Source organism: Canis lupus, chromosome 17 (genome assembly GCF_048164855.1).
Source record: "Canis lupus baileyi chromosome 17, mCanLup2.hap1, whole genome shotgun sequence".
Taxonomy (NCBI): Eukaryota; Metazoa; Chordata; class Mammalia; order Carnivora; family Canidae; genus Canis; species Canis lupus.
The window spans coordinates 49310133-49335206 of NC_132854.1; the positions used below are offsets into that span (position 1 = coordinate 49310133).

General features: G+C 33.5%; 1 long non-coding RNA gene across 1 annotated transcript in view; it reads left to right on the forward strand.

The window, feature by feature from the left end:
• Positions 1 to 24607, forward strand: part of LOC140608073 (uncharacterized) — a 96562-nt gene extending 71955 nt beyond the window's left edge. The window contains exon 2 of the long non-coding RNA XR_012010041.1: positions 23756 to 24607. This is a non-coding gene — a long non-coding RNA (uncharacterized lncRNA). The remainder of the gene's footprint in view (positions 1 to 23755) is intronic.
• The last annotated feature ends 467 nt before the right edge of the window (positions 24608 to 25074 follow it).

The window sequence follows — 25074 nt, forward strand, 5'->3', positions numbered from 1 at the left end:
TCTCTAGGTGCAAAGGTGGCTTAATATGCACAAATCAATCAATGTGATACACTATATTAACAGAATGAAAGATAAAAATCATATAGTTATCTCAATAAATACAGAAAATTTTTGTCAAAATTCCATTTACTCTTTCATGATAAAAATGTTCAATAAATTAGTTATGTTCAGAACTTATCTCATGTAATAAAGTAAAAAATCCACAGCTAATATCACACTCAATGGTAAAAACTTAAAATTTTCCTCTAAGATCCAGAACAAGACAGGATGCCCACTCTTGCCTGTCCTATTCAATACAGTACAAGAAGTCTCAGCCAAATTAAGAAAAAAAATAAAAAAAAATATTGAAGGCATTGAAATAAAAAAGGTAAAACTATTATCTTTTGGCAGATGACATGATCTGATACATAGAAAATACTAAAGAATACACACATACACACACACATACTTAATTTGTGAATTCAGTGATGCTGCAAGATCTAGGATTAGCAAAAAAATCAGTTACATTTCTATACTCTAACCTACTCTACTCATGAAGAAATAAGAAGGGAAAATATCCATTCACAAGAGCATCAAAAAGACTAAGATACTTAGGAATTAATTTAACCAAAGAGGTGAAATCCTGTACATTGAAAAATATGCACATTTAACAAAGATTTTTAGAAAGACAGAAATAAGTGGGAAAGATATCCTGTGTTCATAGACTGGAAGAATTAATATTGTTAAATGTCCATACTCCCCAAAACAATATATAGATATAAGCAATATATAGATTCAATACAATCTCTATCCAAATTCCATCAGTAATTTTACAGAAATAGAAAAAAATAATTCTAAAATTCTTTTGGTACCACAAAACAAACAAAAATCTGACTAGCAAAAGCAATTTTTAGCAAGAACAAACCTGGGGCTATCACACTCTCTGACTTCAAAACATTCTTCAAAGATACAGTAGTCAAAAAAGCATGATACTGGGGTAAAATCAGATATATAGATCAATGGAACAGAATAGAGAGGTCATAAATAATTCACACATTGGTCAAGTGATTTTCAACAAGGGTGCCAAAATTACACAATGGGGAAAAGATAGTTTCTTGAATAAATGGTGCTGGGGAAATATTTACATGCAAAAGAATGAAATTGGACACTTATTTCACAACATACACAAGAATCAATATGGATCAAAGAATTAAATGTGAAATCTGAAACAATAAAATTTTAGAAGAAAACATCTTCTAGATATTGGATGGGGCAATGATTTCTTCGATATGATGCCAATAGTGTAGTTTAGAGAAGCAAAAATAGAACTGAAAAGCTTTTACATGGCAAAAGAATAATCAACAGAGTAAAAAAGCAACCTATATCATAGAAGAAAACATTTGCAGACCATAAATCTGATTTGGGTTAATATCCAATCTCCAATTTCTGGAGATCTGCTATAAAACATAAGACCTGTAATACTGTATTGCATACTTAGTAATACTATAATACTAAGGTAATACAATAATAATACTGTATTGCATACTTAAAAATTTGCTAAGAAGGAAGATCTTACATTAAGTGGCCTCAGCACAATGAAAACAAAACAAAACAATATGAAAAATAAAAAGGGTAGGATAAAACTTAGAGATAATGAATAAATTTATGGCACTGATTGCAGTGCTGATTTCATGCTGTATACTTATATCCAAATATATCAAGTTGTATACATAAATACCTAGAGTTTTTGTTATGTCAATCATATCTCAATAAAAAAGATTAAAAAACATTTTCCTTATCAAACATACTGTCTAAAAATTATAAGTAATCCACAGACCAGGATAAAATATTTTGGAAAAATACATGTATTATACTATATATGAAAACTAACATGTATCTGGAATATATATTTTAAATTTCTACAACTCAATGGTAAAAATTATCAAATGACCAAAATATTTGTATTGATTTCCATGTGGAAGATATGCAAAAATTCAGCAACACAAAAGTGCTCACTCATAGAGATTCTTCACTGTCCACACAAAGCCTAGCTTAGAATGAACATTACAACTGTATTTTTATAAGAGCCTCAAACTGGAATAAACCAAAAGCAACCAACAGATGATTTGGTAGAGCAATCTTAGAATATTCATACTCAGCAATACAATGAACTAATCTACAAATAAATGTAACAGCCTGGATAAATCTCTAGGTAAAAAAAATCAGACAGAAAAGAGTACCCGTGTTATGTTTCTATTTATATAAAAATCTGAAACATAACTAAGCTTGGTTAAAAAAAATAGCAGTTCCCTTTATATGGAAACTGAAATATAAACATTCTCATATCTTAAAAGGGACGTGGGTTACATGCTTACATGCATTGTGAAAATTCACTGAGTGTGAGATTAATACTTTTTCATTGCTCTTGGTGCAAAAATTATCTAACAAAGATTTGAAAACAAATATTGAACATTAGCTCATGGATTCATTTTACCCATTTCTAGGGTTAAATATAAATGCATATTCTGAAACTACTTTCTGTGTAACCTGGTCTTGAGCAATGAGTAAATTTATTGAGAACAGAGAATTCCAGGTTACTTGCTGTCAGGGAAGGAAGTTTTGACTATGCAATGGGGAAATCTAGAATATATTCTGTGCTGTTGGATTGGATATGGAAACGTCAGCAAAAAGTTGTGTGTGTGTCAGGGGGAAAGACAGAGAGAGATGGGGAGGGGGAGTCAATGAGAGAGAGAGATAGAGACATCTCAGTTTTGTCTTTTAAGAGAGACAAAAAATAATGTCACATGAGTAACAATGAGTAAACCTAGTTTTCAGATTTCAGTCTCTAATTATCAACCTTCATGGAAAGAATCTAGCGGTCCTTGGAAGAAATACTGATTTCAAGGCTGAGTCAGAAAATGTAGAAAATGAGCCTAAAACATTGTGTTCCAGAAAGCAAGACAGTTCTCAAAATATGATGGTAACATGGCAATAGAATACAGGTGCTAGTTTAAAGTGGCTCCCGGTTGCCAATTTTGGGAGAATTTAAGCATCAAAATAATGGTAATTTGTGGATTATCACTGAATTAAGTAAGAACATGTAAGGTCACTTATATAAATAAATAAAGAAATACATAGTTGAGAAAAAAAAAGAATATTCTTTCTTATAGTAAAACCCTTAATAATAAACATAGGGGGTTTGAAGGAGTTATAAAAACATCAATGGATGCTGTGAAGTTACAGTGAGAAACAAGGTATTGAAGGTTCTCAAAATTCCTTCCTCCTAAATATTTATTAACTAAAGGGATAAAAGTAACCATATAGGCAAAAACCCTGATGGGCACAATCTTAAATATTAAAACATAGCACTGCAATAAACTATTACTGTATGCCTCTTGATATGATGCACTGAGAGGCACGCATCACTTTTGTGATATTCCTAATAAAAATGTGTATTACTTGATTCTATCAAGATGAACCTTAAATTGAGAGACATCATAAAAAATAGCTGTCCTATACTGCAAAAAACTCACAAAGCAAGGCTAAAAAACTGTTCCAGATTAATGCAAACCAAATGATTAAATATATACAGAGAGATCTTCAACTTTTTTTTTATTAGAGTGTAGTTGACACACAATGTTACATTAATTACAGGTGTACAACATAGTGATTTGGCAAGTTTAAACATTATGCTATGTTCACCAGAAGTGTAACTACCATCCATCACCTCACGTTCCTATTTCAATATCAATGACTGTATTTTTTATGCTGTGCCATATTAAAAGTTATCTTGAATTTAATCCATGACTGGAGGGAAAAAGTTACTATAAAGGCCACTATTGGGACATATGATGGCATTTGAATGTGGAATACTAAATAATAGAAATTATAAGAGTAATTAAATAATAGTATTGTTTCGATACAGTTTTCTGATTTTGATAACTTCTCAGTATGTAAGAAAATGCTCTTGTTCCTAAGTAAGAGACACTGAGTATTTAGGGTTAAAGAGCATACATATTATCTTTACTTGACTCTTAAATGATTTATTTAGAATATGTGCATATATGTAAATATCTATGGACAGATAAACCACTACAACAAAAAGGAGAAAATATAAATAATAGATGAAGCTGGTTCAAGAGTGTATGAGAATTTCCTGTAAGCCTCGGTGAAATATTCTGCAAGTTGAAATTAGATCAAATTAAAAATATAAGTAAAGGGCAGCCCGGGGGGCTCAGAGGTTTAGTGCAGCCTGCAGCCCAGGCTGTGATCCTGGAGATCCGGGATCGAGTCCCACGTTGGGTTCCCTGCATGGAGCCTGCTTCTCCCTCTGCCTGTGTCTCTGCCTCTCTCTCTCTGAATAAATAAAATCTTTAAAATATATATATAAGTAAAGAACTGTTAAAGACAAAGTTTACAAAAGAGGCAAGATGATGAGATGAAACACACAAGCAGCTTCAAAGTGATGGAGATATCTAGTTCTCAGATGTTGTGGTGGTTCACAAGCGTTCATTTTACTGCATCCCACGACTTTCATATGTGTATACATATTATACAATAAAAAATTGGGTATGAAAAAAATTTTAGATGAAACTGCTAGATCTGTAATTTGAAGCTTCATTTTAATGACTCATTTACCACAGTAAAGAGCCACTCTATTACTACAGTAGCATAAGATAAACATAGAGACAAAATGAATAATTAATTTCAAGCTACAGATTATAGAGAAGAGTGACACTTCTGCCCCAATGCAGCAATATTCTAAGGCCTAAAAAAAAATCACTTCCCAACACCACAGTTAGGAGGTTTCTAGCCTGGGACACCCCCTTAGTCTCTTGATGACATGGTTTTACACATTCAAATTTGTATTATTGTTTTATTAACTTACATTTTGTTTCTAGTGCCTCAGTTTTGTTTTTAATCAATAAGAGTCATTCGTGTTTGATTTTACATTCATAGTTCATTACCATTCTGCTTCATTGAACAGCTCATAATAGTAGTGAAAAAAAGAGACATTCACTCTAACTTGCCTAAATAAACTGATAAAGATCCATGAAGTTGCTGGCTACTTTATATTACTGAAAATCCTAGAGCTATGGCAAGTCGTTATGAACTGGAAACAAACCTGGAATTAATCTACTAATATCAAGATTTGAAACTGATGATTTTTGAAATTTTGTGGGGAGCTATTTTGGACATTTGATCTATTGAGGGGAAAGGTCTTCAGCAGTGACTGCCTGATAAAATGTCATGGGTGTAGGTGCCTGCCTAACACTTCTTCATAAGAAGTATTCCAAAGTTTGAGATGTACAGTAAGCTTTTCATCAGAATCTTGATTTTATTGATTGATATAATCAAACTAAAATAAGTCATTTTTCTTCCTTGCTGGTGAAGTTGTCGGCATTTGAATATAAGAAATATAATAGATATATTGATGGTTGGATACTCTTCTAATAAGAATATCTAAATCGTGGTAAAAATTATCTTAGAACTAATTTGATTTTAGTGAAGGTTAAAATAAATTTTTCTGAAGATGCTTAACTCTTTTTAAATTGAGAGCTTTTTCTGAGGGTAGTGCTGAAGAAGAAAGACCTACATTCTGTATATAGATATACAAAGCATTTGAAAACAGTTTTTTTTCCCCCATTCTGAATCCTATCATAATCAGGTTATTCTAGTTGAATTAGCATAGCTCTTTATTTGGGGCCCTATATAACTAAAAAGCAAGTTGGAAACTTTACTGCCAGTAAGTGACAATTTTCATCTAATGAACATTAAGCAAAATAATGTAACTATATAAAAGTAAAAAATATGTTGAAAGTTTATTTCAAATGTCCCATTAAATATTTCAACGTTAAAAATGTGAGCAATTAACTTAAATAGCATTTTCAGATGATCATTGCAAAGTATCTTGTTCAGCTGCACTAAGATTGCAACTGCCCAAGAGATATATGTACTTTAGTAACTATCCATGGGACAAATCCTCACTGCTTTCCTCCTGCCCTCCTTTTCTGCTACTCTCCCTCCCTCCATCCATTCCCTCCTTTTTCCTTTGTATATGCATATGATGCCCAATATGTACGTGGAATTTGTACACTTGCCTTAATTATATAAATGAATAAAGAAAACATCTTATTTAAATGAGGACATAAAGTTTAGGGAGAAAAATACACTTCAAAAATGATCAAAAACTTATTTCAATTGACTCTGCAATTGTTTTTAGGCCGTTATTCTTAGAATAAAATCACCTTTATTTTGCACAAAATTTTATCTCCAGAAAAGGACATGTTATCCTTTTCATTGTATTAGCATAAAAAATAGAAAATAAATAGTATTTGAATAAATACATTATATTTACATAAATATGTTACCAAAATATACAATAATATCTGATTATATGGGAAATGTTTACCGTTATTGGTAACTGCAAAATAAAGAAAAATACCGGCCGCCCAGATACATGCGAGTGCACGTGTGTGTGTTCAACCAACCTTCTCCACTGGTATGTTAAATACATTAAATTCTTTTTTTTTTTTTTTTAAAGATTTTATTTATTTATTCATGATAGTCACACAGAGAGAGACAGAGAGGCAGAGACACAGGCAGAGGGAGAAGCAGGCTCCATGCACCGGGAGCCCAACGTGGCACTCGATCCCGGGTCTCCAGGATCGCACCCTGGGCCAAAGGCAGGCGCCAAACCGCTGCGCCACCCAGGGATCCCCAAATACATTAAATTCTTAACATAATATAGTACATAGTAGGGATTTTAAATTTATAGGATGAATTCCAATAGCACAAGTTTCCATCAACGTGAGTGGCAAATAGTCTAACGTTTGCATAGTAGCCTCATTATGTCTATAGGAATGCCTGAAAAGTCAGGGAAAGATTCTCAGATGTTCACTTATTATCAGAACTGCTTTTACGTGGTGTAGAATTTCCATGTTCATTACTCTTAATGGCCTTCTCTGTTGATGCTGGTCCTGATGCATAATGGGTTGTCATCATTGCAGGCACCTCCTACCTTTTTATAACTGTACCCATTACAATGGCCTGTGGTCAGTGCCGGTGCCATTATCATTTACCTCTAAATACCTGAAAAGTTAACTGCTCTTCTTTCTCTTGATGCTTTATGTCCCAGACAGGTTCCCAATTATTATCCCTTAGTACAAAACACATTTTTTCCCCCAGGACACTGCTTTCCAAATCATGGATTATAAGACATTAATGTGTGGAATAAATTTTGCGGGTCATCATTAGAAAATTTTAATTGAAATAAAAGGGTATGAAATTGAAAATAATATAATGCATCAGAGCAGGCAAGAGTAAGATTATTTTGTGTAGTTTTTGCATGTTAAAATGTTTTTTTTCCTCCAAAGAGAAAAATCAAAACATGGAATAATCGTAATATTAGTAATAATAACAGTTCATGGTTATAGACCATTTTATATTTATGTTTTATGTAATCATGACAAACCGATGTGTTAGGACTTTATTAAGGCCATTTTGCCCTTTGAAGAAACAGAAATTAAGACATTTTAAATAATTTGCCCCAGGACACAATTGTAGTTGGTGACAGAGCTGAGACTCAAATCTGTCCCAGACCAATGTCCTGGGCTCCATCAGCAGCCTCATTTCCACCAAATTCTATGTGACAGTAAAGAATTTTGAGAGGTGTTCAGTGACCGAGAACCAGTGTGCCCTAAGTACCTGGAAGACTGTTCTCACCTTCCACAAGTCGGCCTAAGTGAGTCCCATTTCTGACCAACACAAGTTCTAATGAATAATATGGATAATGAGTTGGATTGTAACATGTTAGCAATGTCTCTAAATTATGGAATTTTATTTTTCTTTTACGTTTTTCACAATTTTTAATTTTCCTAAAGTTAATATTTGTGAACTAAAACATAAATGAAAGAATCACAATACTCAGAGGTGTGTGGTTGTTTTACAAGTCAGAATATGACCACCACAAAGGGAACTGATATTTAGTATAGCAAGGGAAAACTGATTGAAACCTGCAGAGTGGCAATCATTTTGCTTAGCAAGATCCCTTCCAGCCATGCTAGACTAGTTTCCATCACATTATGAAAAAAAAGTACTTCCTTGAACTAGTGCTGTATAAATTTCAGATCTAGACAGATCCTATAATGATGCTGATTGACATCAGAGTATCAGATAGCTTTGTCACTTCAAGTCATCGTCATGTCAGAAACAGCCTACAACTAGAATGACTGTGCTAAGTGACAAATGACAAAACCTCCTCCTTAGGTTGTGACATGGAAAATATGTAGTTAATAATTTGAGAAACTGTCAGGTACTGCTTTAAATGCCGAAGAGTTTTTGCTTAACTTACTACTCTAAATGGTCAATAGACGGGTTTGTTATTGTTGTTCAAGACCAAATCATATTTTAAATAATTAAAAACATCTACAAAAATAGTTGAATAATGTTTTGCAATAAACTTATTACTAAAATGTCTAAAAAATTCCAAGCATAAATAACAGGGTAAACAAAAAAAAAAATAGAAACACCAGTATGGTAAGAATAACCAATAAAAGTAGAAAAATATCAGATATCAGTGATTGTACCAAGAAGAAAATGGAATAAAGACTGAGGAGGGACAGTAAAAAAGCTTACCAGTTGCATTGAATTCCTGCTTATTCATTCACTATTTCCTATTTTATCTAAATGTGTGTTAACTGCCACTACTTCGATATGCCCTTAATTCTTTATCATACCTTAAAATACAGATGTATGGATACTTCTGCTATTAATAAAAATACCATATATCTATCTAGTTCTTATTAGACACTGCTATAGCCACTTGATAAGCATTAGTATTTTTCTACTTAATAATAGTCCTGAGACTATTTTTCTGAAGTTCAGGGTAAATGTGTGTGTGTGCCAGCATGTGTGTATGTTATAAATGTATATTATATTCAAAACCAAAAATATCCTTATATGATCAATAACCAAGATATAGAAACAACCTTTATCTGTCAACATAGAAATGGATAAAGAAAATGTGACATATATATAATCTTGATATATATCAAGATTGTTTTAAGGCTGAATAATATTCCATTATATATTGTAACAAAATGGATAGAATTGGAGGCCATTATGCCCAGTGAAATAAACTGGATACTGATCAAAGGGTACAAAGTTTCAGGTATGCACCATAAAGAGGTTTGAGAGATTTGATTCACAGCATGGCTACCATAGTTAAAATACTGTATTGTACACCTGAAATTTGCTAAGATAGTAGATCTTAGTTGTTCTCATTTTAAAGACAATTATGTGAGTTAATGGATATTTTAATTAGCTTGATTATGGTAAATGTTTCACAATGTGCGTGTGTGTGTGTGTGTGTGTGTGTGTGTGCGTGTGTGTGATCATATCAGGCACCTGGGTAGCTCAGTGGTTGAGCATCTGCTTTTGGCTCAGGTCGTGATCCTGGGTCCTGGAATCGAGTTTCACATCAGGATCCCCGCAAGAAGCCTGCTTCTCCCTCTGCCTATGTCTCTGCCTCTCATGAATAAATAAATAAAATCTTAAAAAGAGTCATATCATACATCTTAAATACATACAGCTTTAATCAATTATGCTTCAATAAAGTTGAGGAAAAATGACAGCCTCATTAAAGAAAGCAAAATTGTAATTCTAACTTTTCAACAAATAATACATCAGACACAAGTGGTTTCCTGGGAAAATTCTATCAAATATTTAAGATAGAAAAAAACAAAACAATACCACCTCTTTCTGAAAAAAGAAAAAAGAACACTTCCCAATTCATTGTATGAATCCAGTAATATTTGAATATACAAAGGAGTCAAGACATTACAAGAGAGGTAAACTACGGATTAATATTCCTCATGAGTATGAACACAATATAATTGGCCAAATATTAGCAAAATATATATTCAGTAATACACAGAAATTAAACTTAATCATGACCAGTCAGATGTATCCCAGTATTATATACTGGTTCAACACTTAAAAAGCAACCAATACAATTTATTGTTATCAACAGCCTAAAGAAAAAGCGCATGATCATCTCAATAAATGCAGAAGAAGCATTTGACAAATTCAACATTCATTCATGGTGTATCTATGTATTTGGCAGACATTCAATAATCATGTGTTGGATGAATAAATTAAATTGCTCATTAAAACCTTAACAATAAGAGGAAAAGCAAACATTTTCATAAGATAGTTATACAAGAGGCCAGAAATAAAGCCATGATATGGACTGCAGAGTTATGACACAGAAGCCAAAAGAGAGAAACTGTTTTTTGAAGAAAGGTGACTAAGAGTAATGAGTTGCCAATATCTTTAATATGAGAACTGAGGAAAATATACTTGAGAATTAGGAAACCCATGGTGATCCGCATAATACAATTTCAATAGAACCTAAAACACAAAATACTGAATCAATAGTGAGAAGCAAGTTATAGGACACTAATTAAAGAGTTTGGGCATAAAAAATGTAAACAATACATTAAATAACCTTAAAGCTGATTAAGTGTTTTATCTTATTGTTCTCATTTTATTCATTCCAAAAGAAAGGTGTCTATGCATACTCGAAAGATTGACAGTGCTGTAGACTCTTGAAGAATATGGGAGAGCAAAGACTGATAGTAAAGTAAGCACAGGACATTTGGATAAAGAAGACTTACCTAATCTTTTGTGAGAGGAAAGAAATATGAGTATATAAAGAGGGGAAAAGGATTAATGCCTGATAGTTTTTCTTAAATCTGTGGAAGAAAACCTACTAAGAGGCAATAGGAAAATAAACATAGAAATAGTTTTCAAAATATTTTACAATTTCCAAATATGTCAGGAAAAAAATCCTATGATGATTAAAATGATTTTCAAAGGAGTGAGGTTTCATTTGAAATGACCGTGAGTTTGTTTTGGAGTAGACCACCGTAGGAAATTCTATACAATTTTACTACAAGGCTCAAAGATTTCAGAAAATAATATACAAAAGAAAGAACATCTGATCCAAAGTGTTTGTTTTACTAAAGAAAGACTTAAAAACTAGATATCTGTATAGTGCTTTTTGTTCTATAGCAAGCAATTTAGAAAAAAAAATTATTTTTGAAAGCTAGTCCTTCAAAAAAGAAAAATAATTAATTGTATAAGCATTGGTTTAATACTGACAAAACAGTGTGTGTTCTGAATGACACATTTGTTGGGGAGAGAGAAACTTCACTAGCTAACCCATTATCTCTCTTGTCTGAATAGCCATTCACTGATGAATTAAATAAAATTGATGTTATAGTAAATTAATTTTTGTAGTGCAGATGTTTGTAGTAAAATTTATGTGAATAGTGAATTAAATGGAATCAAGGCTCTATTTTCTAAAACAACAGTATATTTACAGATCTTAAAGTAAACTCAGTTCTTTTGCAATAAAGGTACACAAGGAAAAAATTATATAAACTATGCCTTAGAAAATGACATTCATAACTGAAGAAATGAATGTATAAAAGGACTGTTCCTGTGAGCTGTATATACTCAGAAAGCATTTTGTTTTTATTCAATTTAAAATGAAAAACAAAGCTCTTGTCTTACCTACTGTGTTGAAACTTATCCTTTGCCTGATTATAGAGGTGATGGATTATTTAATGCCATCCTCACAACTCTGGCACATTCTAGCCTTAGCTTAGCAACATTCGTAATGAGGGATAATTAAGATAATATTGGACTGTGCCTCCAACACGACAACCCACAGCTTTAAGTTATCTTACTTAATCAATGCACCAGCAAGGGAGCAGAGGCTGTATAATGTCACCTAACTGATTCAGAAATTTTCATGCAGTTGTGATAAATCATCTTTCTCTTTCTAAAACATTACCTTGTTAGCTAGCGGCTAAAATGGTTCCAATGTTAATGTCTTATGCTCAATTCTGTAGCTTTCTGGGGGAATTCATTTCATTGACTTCAGTTATGATTGAGCAAAGGACTATTGATTCAGACCCCAAAGGCTTAAGGTAATAACTTTACACAGACCTTCTAACTAATTTCATTGTCCCGATTCATTACAATTCACTCAACCTTTGTAATAAAGACTTACTCATAGAATACAATGGACATGGTTTTCATGCTGGCCAGTATTCAAAGTTATAGATCTAGATCAATGTGGTTTTACACTTCTCTTCAAGGTCTCTATATCGGTGTAAATTCTGCAACAAATCAATTACACACCCTTATGGAGACTTTCGGCAATCCATCTCAACTATTGGCTGTCCGTATCTTAGATGGGTAAGACATAGATTTTGGTCTGTTTTTATGTAGAACTATATGCTGATTAGATAAAACAACCTCAATCAGAAATGTTTAGATATAAATCTAGAAATGATATAAAACTAAAACAAATTCGGAAGAAATTTATTCTTCAAGGCCTTTTAGATGAAACAAAATAAAATGCAAATGAAAACAAGATATGGCCTTACCCCCAATTTTTTTGTTCTGGTTAAGTCTCAGTCCCATAGACTAACTTAATGCTTGAAAATGTCCCATTTCAAAAAAAGAAAAAAGAAAATGTCCCATCTCAGCCATTAGAATGTTGCTCAAAAAAGAAATCCCAATTTTATTATTATTATCAGCATCTGATAACTTTTTAAAACTTTATTATGCTAAAGTAATAAATAAAACCCAAGCTCCAGTGGCTAACACAAAGCAGGCGTAGTTCTTGCTTTTGCTTCCTGCCCATGGAGGCCTGCTCAGTAGCCTACCTCCAATTTTATTTCTCTAAGAAAACAATACAATTAGATTACTTAAAATAATTTAAGACACTTGTACATGATACTTTTGTTTTTTAATCTTCCAATTAAACTTTCCTTCATCTTAAAAACTTTCCCTTGTTTTCTTCTTCCAGGCTATAACCATTTCCTTAGAATACATGCAGGTTGTGAATAAAATGAAATGGACCTATTTACCACTCATCTGCCATTAATTTCCTGCCACTGGAGAGTGGCCATTTATAAAGCTACAATTTTCTAAATAATCAGCACTATTCTTCCTGGAGTTGCCAAGAGCAGTCTTTGAATTCCAAGACCATCTAGCAAAATCTTGCTTAGCTGTGAAAATAAGCCTGAGGATGCTCCACCAAGCATACAGCCAACTAGCTAAATCATTTACTATAATCCATAACAAAGAAGCTTTTAAAGAGAAAAGCAACTGAGTTGGAAACTTTTCCTTATGAGCAACAGTAGCAGCAAGGGAAGGGTAAATAAATGAAAGAAGTATGCACAGTAGTTCATAGAACCAAAGCAGTGAAGACATTGTGATGTGTTACAATGTACTAGTAATGCTCAGTTTGAAAAGATGTATATTGGAATATTGCCTAAAAATACTATTATTATCCAAAAGCTACTTGTGTGCTACTTCACTAGCAATAAAAATTATTGATATCATTGAAAATGACAGCACAAATAGTAACTTATGCACTGAAATGCCTAAGCATGAGCTTTCTCACTTGAGCAAGCTTACCATAAAATTGATACCAAACTGATTTTTCATAGTTGACAGACTATTTTAAAGAAAGAAAAGTATACTTCCATTTTCAATAAGTTTTGCATGTAAAAATCATGATACACATAGGAAGTAATACCTATCGTGTGGTCAGTGAGATAAACCTTACTGTAATACATACACAAGTTTTTAGTTACCTGTGCCACCCTTCCAGCATTATTTGTGAATAAAAAGCAGAAAGTATGACAAACAAAATAACAAATGATCATTAAAAGTGATAGATTTTCTTTTGGGGTGGCAGTATAAAGCAGTGACTGGGGCACCTGAGTGGCTCAGTGGTTGAGCAGACGCTCAACCAGGTCATGATCCTGGGGTCCTGGGATCGAGTCCCACATCAGGTTCCCCATGGTGAACCTGCTTCTTCCTCTGCCTCTCTCTGTCTCCATGTCTCTCATGAATAAATAAGTAAAATCTTTCAAAAAAAAAAAAAAAAAGGAAAACTGCGACTAAGATTTAGGATCAGAAAGGTTGTGTTTGAAATCACAGGTTTTCGGGGATCCCTGGGTGGCGCAGCGGTTTGGCGCCTGCCTTTGGCCCAGGGCGCGATCCTGGAGACTCGGGATCGAATCCCACGTTGGGCTCCCAGTGCATGGAGCCTGCTTCTCCCTCTGCCTGTGTCTCTGCCTCTCTCTCTCTCTCTCTCTGTGACTATCATGAATAAATAAATAAAATCTTAAAAAAAAAAAAAAAAGAAATCACAGGTTTTCTACTAACTAGGGGCTATTTCATGTAAGTTACTCCACCTCTTCAAGCTTCAGTGGCTGCATCTGATAATAAGGTATTAATATCTTGTTCATTATGTGTGAATATTTAGTAAAATATTATAAATTTAAAGCCAGCACACTGCTTGATGAGAAGTCAGTGATATGTATAATAGAATAGTATGACAGAAAGGTTACTCAACTGGAAGTCACTAAACGTTGGTTTATCACAAGTAGAACATTAACTCAATGTCTTGGCTTTTTCGCTTATTTCCAAGTCTTCCATGTTCCATATATATAAACTATGAGAAAAGAGAGAGGGTGAATAAGAACTTTCGTTTTTTCTTTCTTTCTTTCTTTTCTTTCTTTCTTTCTTTCTTTCTTTCTTTCTTTCTTTCTTTCTTTCTTTCTTTCTTTCTTCTTTCTTTCTTTCTTTCTTTCTTTCTTTCTTTCTTTCTTTCTTTCTTTCTTTCTTTCTTTCTTTCTCTCTTTTACGGAGCACTTCTTATAGGCTAAGCACAGGGCACAATGGATACAAAGATGAATAAGGCAAAGACAGACTCTTTCTCCAGACATCAACTGTCTAGTGGGGAGTCAGAGAAGTGAACAGAACAAATGTCATGCAGCAGGGTAACCTTCACAGGATGCAGCTGGTACATAGAGAAGAGATGAACTAAAAGCACCAGGAAAAGTCAGAGTTTGCTTGATCTATGTGGACTGATCATGAGAAGAATTTTTTAATATAGTTTAAGAAGAGAAAAGTTGAATGACTTTTGAGAAGAAAAAATAAACACAAAGCCAAGGATGAGTGAATGACTCTGCTGAAGTAGCAGGGCAATGAGTTCAGTGCTATAAACGCTGATGTGAACAAGTTCAATCTGGTTGAAGATCTTAACTGAGGAGGCAACGTGGGAAGTTTTTATCACAATTTCTGGATATGAAGTAAAAGTTGAAGTTTCAATAACTGAATAGAATGGTTTAATGCCTAATAAAATCACAGCTAAAGGCTTACGTGAGCAAAGGGGAAGGGATTGCAGTGGGTGACAGTGTTCTCCACCTTGTCAATCCTTTGGAAGGACTCGTCAAATATTGACTCAATAAGACAAAAATGGTCCTTTGTTAAATGGAAGAGAAACTACTCAGACAGGCACAAAGCAAGGAGGCTAAATTTATCTACCTTACCATCCACTGGGCAGATGAGCATCATTAAACTTCTAGGTTACAGTGCATATGTAGAAGAAGGGGAAATAAGAAAGAGAGGGTCATCCTGTAAGTGCTGACATGGTTGTTGGTAACTGGGGCAAGCCTGTGAACCCCAAGAAAAATTATAAAGTCACAGCTCTATTCTTTGAAATTCCTAATTCTAGAATTTCTTTTAGACCACTAAAACTTTATCTCTTCCTCAAATAATCATGAACTAAAATAATTTACTTTATCTCAAAAATAATGTATTTAAGATAAGAGGCAGGCCAAGTATTTGTATTATTAAGCTTCCCATTGTGTTAGGAATTTATAAGGTTTGACTTTATAAATCTGTTCTGAATAAGCTCGTGTTTAAAGTCCAGCTTGTCACCTTTTCCTTATTCACTTTATCAGCTACAAATCACATTCAAGGCATAGAATCTCCCCATAGTCTGAGATCCCAATTACCACTCATTCTCTCATCCGAGTGAACATGATTGTGATGCTTAGCAATCTTAGTAATTATCATGCAAGAGGGAAGGTGAATTATTCTGAGATGGTCCTTAGAAAGGATGAAAATCTGTAGTACATTTGTCTTATGACATTCCAAGAATTTTAAGATATCAGAACTATTTTTTTCGAACCTTGGAGGAAGGAAGGTTGTGATTTTGAAACAAAAGAAATTATCTCTTCTTTAAGGCATGTGATAGTGCATCATGGTGACTAAACAAATCACTGGAAAACTATAAAATCCCACACTTTAATACTGCATGTCATATGAGAACACAGGCGGTAATTTCTCTTCTCTGACATCAGCTGTAGCAACATTTTTCTAGATAAGTCTCCTGAGGCAAGGGAAATAAAAACAAAAATAAAGTATTGGGCCTACATCAAAATAAAAAGCTCCTGCACAGCAAAGGAAACAATCAGCAAAACTAAAAGGCAACCTACAGAATGGAAGAAGATATTTGCAAATAACAAATCTCATAGTTAGTATCCAAAATATATAAAGAACTAATACAACTCAACACCAACACCCCCACACACAAAAAAAATTAAAAATGGGCAGAAGACATGAACAGACATTTTACCAAAGAAGACATCCAGATGGCCAACAGACACATGAAAACATGCTCAACATTAGTAATCATCAGGGAAATGTAAATCAAAACTGCAATGAGATACCACCTCACACCTGTCAGAATGCTAAGATCAAAAACATAGGAAGCAATAAACATTGGTGAGGATGTAGAGAAAAAGGAACCCTCATGAACTGTTGATGGGAATGCAAACTGGTCCAGCCACTCTGAAAAACAGTATGGAGGTTCCTCAAAAAATTAACAATGAATTTACCATATGAAACAGTAATTCTACTACTGGGAATTTACCTAAAGAATATGAAAACACTGATTCAAAAAGATATATGCATCCATATGTTTACTGTAGCATTACTGCAATAGCTAAGAGATGGAAGCAATCCATGTGTCCACTGACAGATGAATTGGTAAAGAAGAAATGATACACATATACCATGTTTGCATGTGTGTATGTAATGGAATATTACTCAGCCATAAAAAGGAATGAAATCTTGCCATTTGCAATGACATGAATGGAGTTAGAGACTATTATGCTAAGTAAAACAAGAATAAGTTAATCAGAGAAGGACAAATACCATATGATTTCATTTATATGTGGAAGTTAAGAAACAAAAGAAACAAACATAGGAAAGAGAGAGAGAGAGAGAGAAACCAAGAAATAGACTCCTAATGATAAAGAGCAAACTTTATGGTTAGCAGAGGTGAGTTAGGTGGGCAAATAGGTGAAATAGGTGATGGGGATTAAGGAGTGTACTTTTTGTGATGAGCACTGGGTGATGCATGGATTGTTGAATCATTATATTGTACACCTGAAACTAATATAACACTGTATGTTAACTATACTTAAATTAAAATACAATAAAAACAACTTTAAAAACACATTTTTCAAATTTTCTCATATAAAGTCTATAGTAACAGGTGGAGAATGTATTTTTTGGGAGGCAAAATTGTTATTTTCAAAGCAAAGATATATTAATGTAGATTAGGAATTGTATGACTTAATCTCCAATATTAACACATAGGAGAAAGGTGGGATGAAAGCAAGAGGGACTATAAAAATAAAATTTTAAAAAGGAAAGTACATAGATCAGTTACCATAGTCTAGTGTATATATTTTTATGACTTACAGATGGAGGCAATTAACGTACTATATATTCCTATTTTTCAATTAAGTAACATAAGATTATGACATTTTTGTTTATATGTGGGTAGATAATATGTGTATGATGCCAGAGTCTGAATTGGGGTGATGAGGACATAGGTTTTTAACCACAGTTCTGTGTTACCTATGACTTCCCATCTCATATTTTATTCTATCTCATTCAAAAACATGGGAACATCCAACTATTCTATCTTTAACACGTGACAATGAAAATGACATAAGTAAATTATCTGCCAGCAAAACAAAGATTTTAGGATCCCGTAAAAAAAGATAGCACTGCAAAATATATAAAAATTGACTTTCAGATGATAGAAAAGAAATGTTAAGAGTTGGCTTTAGAATTAGAAGTAGCTCAGAAAGATTTTATCTGTTGCCATATATTTGAGAATGAGTGACATGAAAGGACTCTTCTCCAAAACAATGACCTATTTCCTTAGTTCTTTATGTCTATACATCCTGAATGACTTACACAAAGAAAGGTTGTTGTTTTTTTTCTCGGTTTAACCACGGTTGTAACTTTTTATTTTCCATTTCTAGGACATTGTTAACTAAGTTCAGATACCCAGACTGGCCTAAGAAATTTCCCGAGGGAGAAATTTAGAAGTAGCAGCAACCTGAGAGAGTGTCAAGTCCCACCACTCATTTATGTGAGCAAACTTCTGGCTGCAACACACAACAAATGTAAAGCAAATGAGTAAATACACACAGAAATGAAACAGCCACACCAAGCAAAGCATAGCCTCTTGCCCCCAATTTCATGGGAAAAAGCTCCCCCTGATTTCATTTGGTAGCTTGGTTGTAATGCTATGGTGCTGCTGTGCATGGTTACCTGCTGCTTGTAAATTGCTCTCTGCCTCCTGACTGTGGATGCCACAGTGAGATGGTGCATGCTAGCTGATATTTGCTGTTTTAGATTTTTGCTCAACTGAGTATTCCTGTAATGGAGCACTTTTGCTATGGGAGAAAAATACATTTTCAGTGTGTACCTTCTGCTTTTTAACAGTATTCCCAGCACATGGTAAAATATGTAATATAAAGAGATACATGTAAAAAAAGCATCGATACCCTCCTATTCAGAGAATTTTCTGAACCGCACATTTCAATATTATCCATCAGTTAAAATCATTTGGAAATATTAATCAACCTGGTTTACTGGCCACGGGAAGATGGCAGGTTGTCTGGGTGAATTAGTGATAGAGTTTGAGGAACTGTAAAGGTATGTTTGTAAAATGTTACTGAAAGGATTTGAGATAGATTTTTCCTTGATTCACCAACAGACCACCACTGAAATTACCAATGATTGGCAAAATGAGGAATTACCCCTACAACGTAGGCAAGAATAATGTTCAAAAATCAGAAACTGATTACTTTCTTACGGAAAAAGTGTGTATAACCCAGTGTCACAGTAAGAGCCCATTGACAAATCTCTGTATCTGAAAAGCAGCAGCAAGTCAAGAATGAGAAGGCAGTGACTTTGGACAGAATTTCAGTAAGACTTCTTATCTTGGCACAGATGACAAGAATGAATGTGGTATATGAAACGGGTTAGCTAACATGGAACTAAATGTTATCTGCCCTTCATGTGTTTAGTGTCTCCAGACTCAGCAAATAAAAATACAGGATGTCCAATTAATTGGAATTTCAGATAAACAGCCAATAATGCTTTTAGTATATGTATTAAATATATGTGGGATATACTTACACTAAAAATGTTTGCAGTTTATCTGAATTCAAGTTTACCTGGAAGTTCTGTATTTCATCTGGCCACTCTGAATTATGTGGAGAGCCTATCCTGGGAGGTTTCCTCTAAGTTAATTATTTATTTATTTATTTATTTATTTATTTATTTATTTATTTATTTATGATAGTCACACAGAGAGAGAGAGAGAGAGAGGCAGAGACACAGGCAGAGGGAGAAGCAGGCTCCATGCACCAGGAGCCCGACGTGGGATTCGATCCCGGGTTTCCAGGATCGCGCCCTGGGCCAAAGGCAGGCGCCAAACCGCTGCGCCACCCAGGGATCCCTATTTATTTATTATTTATTTATTTATTTATTTATTTATTTATTTATTTATTTATTTATGATAGTCACACAGAGAGAGAGAGAGGGTTTCCTCTAAGTTAAGAGTTGGCTGAATATTTCTTAGAAAACCACGACTGGAATTATTTGTTAGGAAATTCCTCGATTCCATCTCAGCACACTATTTTCACTTCTCTGAGGTGATACCCGGTGTTGGGACTGCCTTTGGCCTCTCCTCCCTGGGCTGCTAGATCTCTAAGGCACTCATAGAAATTCACTGGGAATAAAAAATTTCCTTTCGAATTTTTTCCAGGATCAAAAGATTCAGGTAAGGACTCAAAAGAGTCTCTGAATCCTGAGCTAGTCTAGGCATCAATCTTTAAGGATGTATTCAGAGAAAATACTGGACATTAATGGAAACTGTAGTTCAAAGGAATACACTGCTTTAATTACTGCAAAAATGTCATCCTATAAAATAGATTTTCTTAAAAAATAGATCATAGATTCCAAAAGGGTTAAAGTGTCTTTCCAGTAAGATTTAAACTGATGTTAAATTTATAACATAGAATAAGGTAATCACGAATAGAATTTAAATCCAAAAAAGAAGTCATGAAAAAAAGCAAAATATTTTTAAAACAATGAGAACAGTAAATAGCAGAGTAGATGCTGCAGAAAAGTATATTAATGGAATAAAATTAGCTTAAAACACCCTCATATTATTCAGAGAAAAAAAGTAAAGAATTAAAAATGAAGACTAGAGACAGAGAAATAGAAAATACACTGAGGCAATTTAATCAATTATTAATGGGAATTCTATAGGGAGAAAACAGACAAGAAACATGTAGATAACAACTGGAGAGGCACAAATATATCTTTATGTAAAATGATATTATAAAACCAAAAAGCCCAAGTGAATCAACTAATTAAAATATATAATATTTCTGTGCACAATTTTATTATTCTTTATAAATGTTTTTGGAAAAGTAATGAATAAATAAATATATTTTAGTTTACAATAAAATATTTGGCATTGTAAAAAGTATGCAACTACATAATAATGAATTTCTATTTATGAGTTAATATTTATTAAAATATCTGAGAACTCAAAATGTATTAAAAATCAACTCATTTTATTTTTAGTCCTAAACATCACTTTTTTTTCTCAAGTTTTTATTTAAATTATAATTAGTTAACATACAGTGTAACATTAGGTTTAGGTGTAGAATGTAGTGATTCATCACTTACATACAACACCCAGGGCTCCACTTTTCACTCAATATAAAAGATATGAAAAAGAAGATTAAATAGTTCATAAGAAAATAAGTGGCCATTTAATCAAATATAGCTAGATGCAGCTCACTCATATTTACTCATTTGTCATACATTTATATTTTACTCTCTTTGCATACATTTATTTATCTCAATAACCTCATGAGCTGGTTAATATCACCTACTTTTAACAGTTGAGGAAACTGAGAAAACTGAAGTGTACTGAAGTTAACAGACTCACAGAACTAAGCTGTGGAGGAACTGGGTTCCTATCCATATCAGTTGGGTTCCAACCTTCTTTCTCTTATGAATGGGTACACTACTTCCTATACATTTACTTTCACTATTAATTAGAGTGAACGATATTTTTTTTCTGTTTTTTACATAAATGAATGGTCCAAAATATAATGAGTAGAACTTGGAGTATACCAGAAACAACAAAAACTAAAAAGTATTTTTTTTCACTGTAGGATAAAAGGGAGTGATTTAGGAACGTATATCATGATCTTTTTATGCTTGTACCTTTTGAATCAAGTAATTTTCTTTCTACAATTTATACTAAGGTAATAACAGTAGTCGAATCCTAAGATGTTTACAGTTCTTAATTACACTTATTAATGATATTGAAATTTGGGATAGTTAAATAAACGTTCAATAATAAGGTAATGCTTAAATAAATGATGATGTACTAGTAGCATAGTGGTCAAGTACCCAGACAGTATTGTGGTAGGCAGAATTGTGAAACGGCTTCCCTGCCCCCAGCCCCAACATTTCCTGCCATAAGCCCCAGGACTGTGAATAAGATGAGATATTGCACCCATGATTGTGTTAGGTTATGCAACAAAAGGAATGTTGCACCTATTATTAAGGTCATAAATCAGCTGACCTCTAGTTAATTAAATGGGAGATTATGTAGGCTTGATGCAATCACAGGAGTCCTGTAAAGCAAGCAGAGTTTTTTTTAGCTGGTTGCCCAGAGGAAATCAGATACAATGTAAAAGAAAGATCTCTTGTGCTGGTCCTGGCTTTGAATATGGAGCTAGGCAAGAGGGAAGACAAAAATAAAGCTCTCTAGAAGCTGAAAGCAAATCCAAACTAACAGTCAGAAGAAAACAGGTGCTCTAGTCCTACATTTGTAAGGAGTGAATCCTATCCAACACTTTAAAGACTTGATAAGTGGATTCTTCTCTAATGCCCCAGACTGGAGCCTCACCTGGCAAACAATGATGGCAGTTTTGTGAAACCCTCAATGACAGCAAGTGCAGTTGAATCTGCCCTAACTTCTAATCTATAAAACCATGTGCTAATAAATGGGTGCTATTTTAAACTGCTATTTTGCGGTAATTTGCTTTGCAGTGACAGAAAACTTCTACAATTCATAATTATGATTTCAATGAAACTTAATATAATAGTTTGACATATATCATAAAATAATAAAAATGCAAAAATGAATATATAACTCAAACTAGCCAAAACATTAATAGGAAACACTAATGTTGCTTAACTATGAGAAATAGAATTACAGTTAATATATTTAAATATACATTTCATTATAATTGTATTCATTGTGCCTGTTTTCAATAATGCATATGGATATACTCGTAATTAGAAAAAATATCTTACGCAGTAACAGGATAACTAATCTTACAAATTGTTCACATTACCCAAATAAATTCAGGCATTTATACACCTACAAAAAACTATAAGGACATATTTTGAAATTTTGACATTGAAAATACCGATTCTTAGGATTAAGGGAACATTTCTGTTTTCATCTCTGTAAATACATGTAGTTCCCTCTTTTTGACAATGAACATTACCTTCTAGTAATACCAGAAACTTTAGACACTTTATTTGTTCCTAAGGATAAATAGTTACATCCTTTCCAAAAACTAAGAATGCCTCTTTCCCTTTTTTTCTGCAAGTCATTTGCTTCCTTCTTCCCTCCCTCTCTTCCGTCCTTCTTCTCTTTCATTACATCAAACTGGAGATTTCAGTTCATTGAGATAGAAAGATCACACTATTTCTGTCTTTCTGCTTTATGATCTGCTATTTAATATATCAGCTGCTCTATGCTCTCTGCAGATAGGTGGATTCCTTCAACTATCTCAACAATCTCAGTCTTACAATAGTTGACTTGGTTGTGGCAGCAGGAGAGCTCAGGTTATAGCTAAGCACAAATAGACAAGGCATGTTCCCCCAATTTTATAACCCAAAAAAGATTGACCGAAATTGAAATCCAATAAAAACATTTCTTTCCGCTCTTTGTATGTTGAAAGACACGTTTTTACATTTCTACTCAAACTATGCAGAGAACTATGTAACAAATAGGCAAGTAGTCATAATTTCTGAAGTGAGGTTTGTGCAGATCCTACAATGTGTCCTTGTATAATGCAGTGCAGCCTCTCACTCAGAAGGGCATGCGTTGAGACAGTTCAGTATTTAAGAATGTATGTTCTAGAGCTAAAATGACTCATTTTAGACAGGACACCTACAGCCTGAAAATAAAAGGTTAGAGAACCATTTACCATTCAAATGGTCCTCAAAAGAAAGCAGGGGTAGCCATCCTTATATCAGATAAACTAAAATTTACCCCGAAGACTGTAGAGAGAGATGAAGAGGGACACTATATCATACTTAAAGGATCTATCCAACAAGAGGACTTACCAATCCTCAATATATATGCCCCGAATGTGGGAGCTGCCAAATATATCAATCAATTAATAACCAAAGTGAAGAAATACTTAGATAATAATACACTTATACTTGGTGACTTCAATCTAGCTCTTTCTATACTCGATAGGTCTTCTAAGCACAACATCTCCAAAGAAACAAGAGCTTTAAATGATACACTGGACCAGATGGATTTCACAGATATCTACAGAACTTTACATCCAAACTCAACTGAATACACATTCTTCTCAAGTGCACATGGAACTTTCTCCAGAATAGACCACATACTGGGTCACAAATCAGGTCTGAACCGGTACCAAAAGATTGGGATCGTCCCCTGCATATTCTCAGACCATAATGCCTTGAAATTAGAACTAAATCACAACAAGAAGTTTGGAAGGACCTCAAACACGTGGAGGTTAAGGACCATCCTGCTAAAAGATGAAAGGGTCAACCAGGAAATTAAGGAAGAATTAAAAAGATTCATGGAAACTAATGAGAATGAAGATACAACCGTTCAAAATCTTTGGGATGCAGCAAAAGCAGTCCTAAGGGGGAAATACATCACAATACAAGCATCCATTCAAAAACTGGAAAGAACTCAAATACAAAAGCTAACCTTACAGGTTACATAAAGGAGCTAGAGAAAAAACAGCAGCTAGATCCTACACCCAGGAGAAGAAGAGAGTTAAAAAAGATTCTAGCAGAACTCAATGAAATCGAGACCAGAAGAACTGTGGAACAGATCAACAGAACCAGGAGTTGGTTCTTTAAAATGACGGTTTTCAAATCCTGGCTCTGCCACTTACGAGTTATGCGGGCTAGTAGCTACATTCTTTGTTTTTTCATCTCGAAAATGGGGCTAGTAGAGTATCAACCTCATAAGGCTGTTTTCAGGTTTAAATAAAATAATCTATGTATAATATTAAAGACAGTCTCTGCCAAATAGCAAATACTCAATAAACATTAGCTAATGTGATAACTGCTTACTAATATTGGTCAAAGTATATTAATGCTGTCAGTTACCACAAGAGGGAAAATGTCATTGCATTGGGGTTCTCCATCCTCAGCTATCAATTATTCAAGTCTGAAATTATTATATAAGTATATATGATTTATTTATATAATATATAAATTTATTATGTCAATCTTATTTTATATGTAGTATTTTATTAAATTATAAAAATAAAATTAAAAAGTTATTAGTATTTATTTTGTTATTTATCTTCAAGTCACCTTATTTGGTTAAAGTTATTTTATTAGGGAAAATGCAAATTAAATATGAATTTAGATAACTCCACCCTCTTCCACTCTTCCAGTGCAGTGTTTTCCTTTCCCACTCATTATTTTCCATTGATGTAGGAAACAAAGAGTGGAATTATTTTCACTGTGTAAGAAACATCCTGGTAAAAATAGTTATGACTAGGGCTTATTTTGATTAAGAGGTCA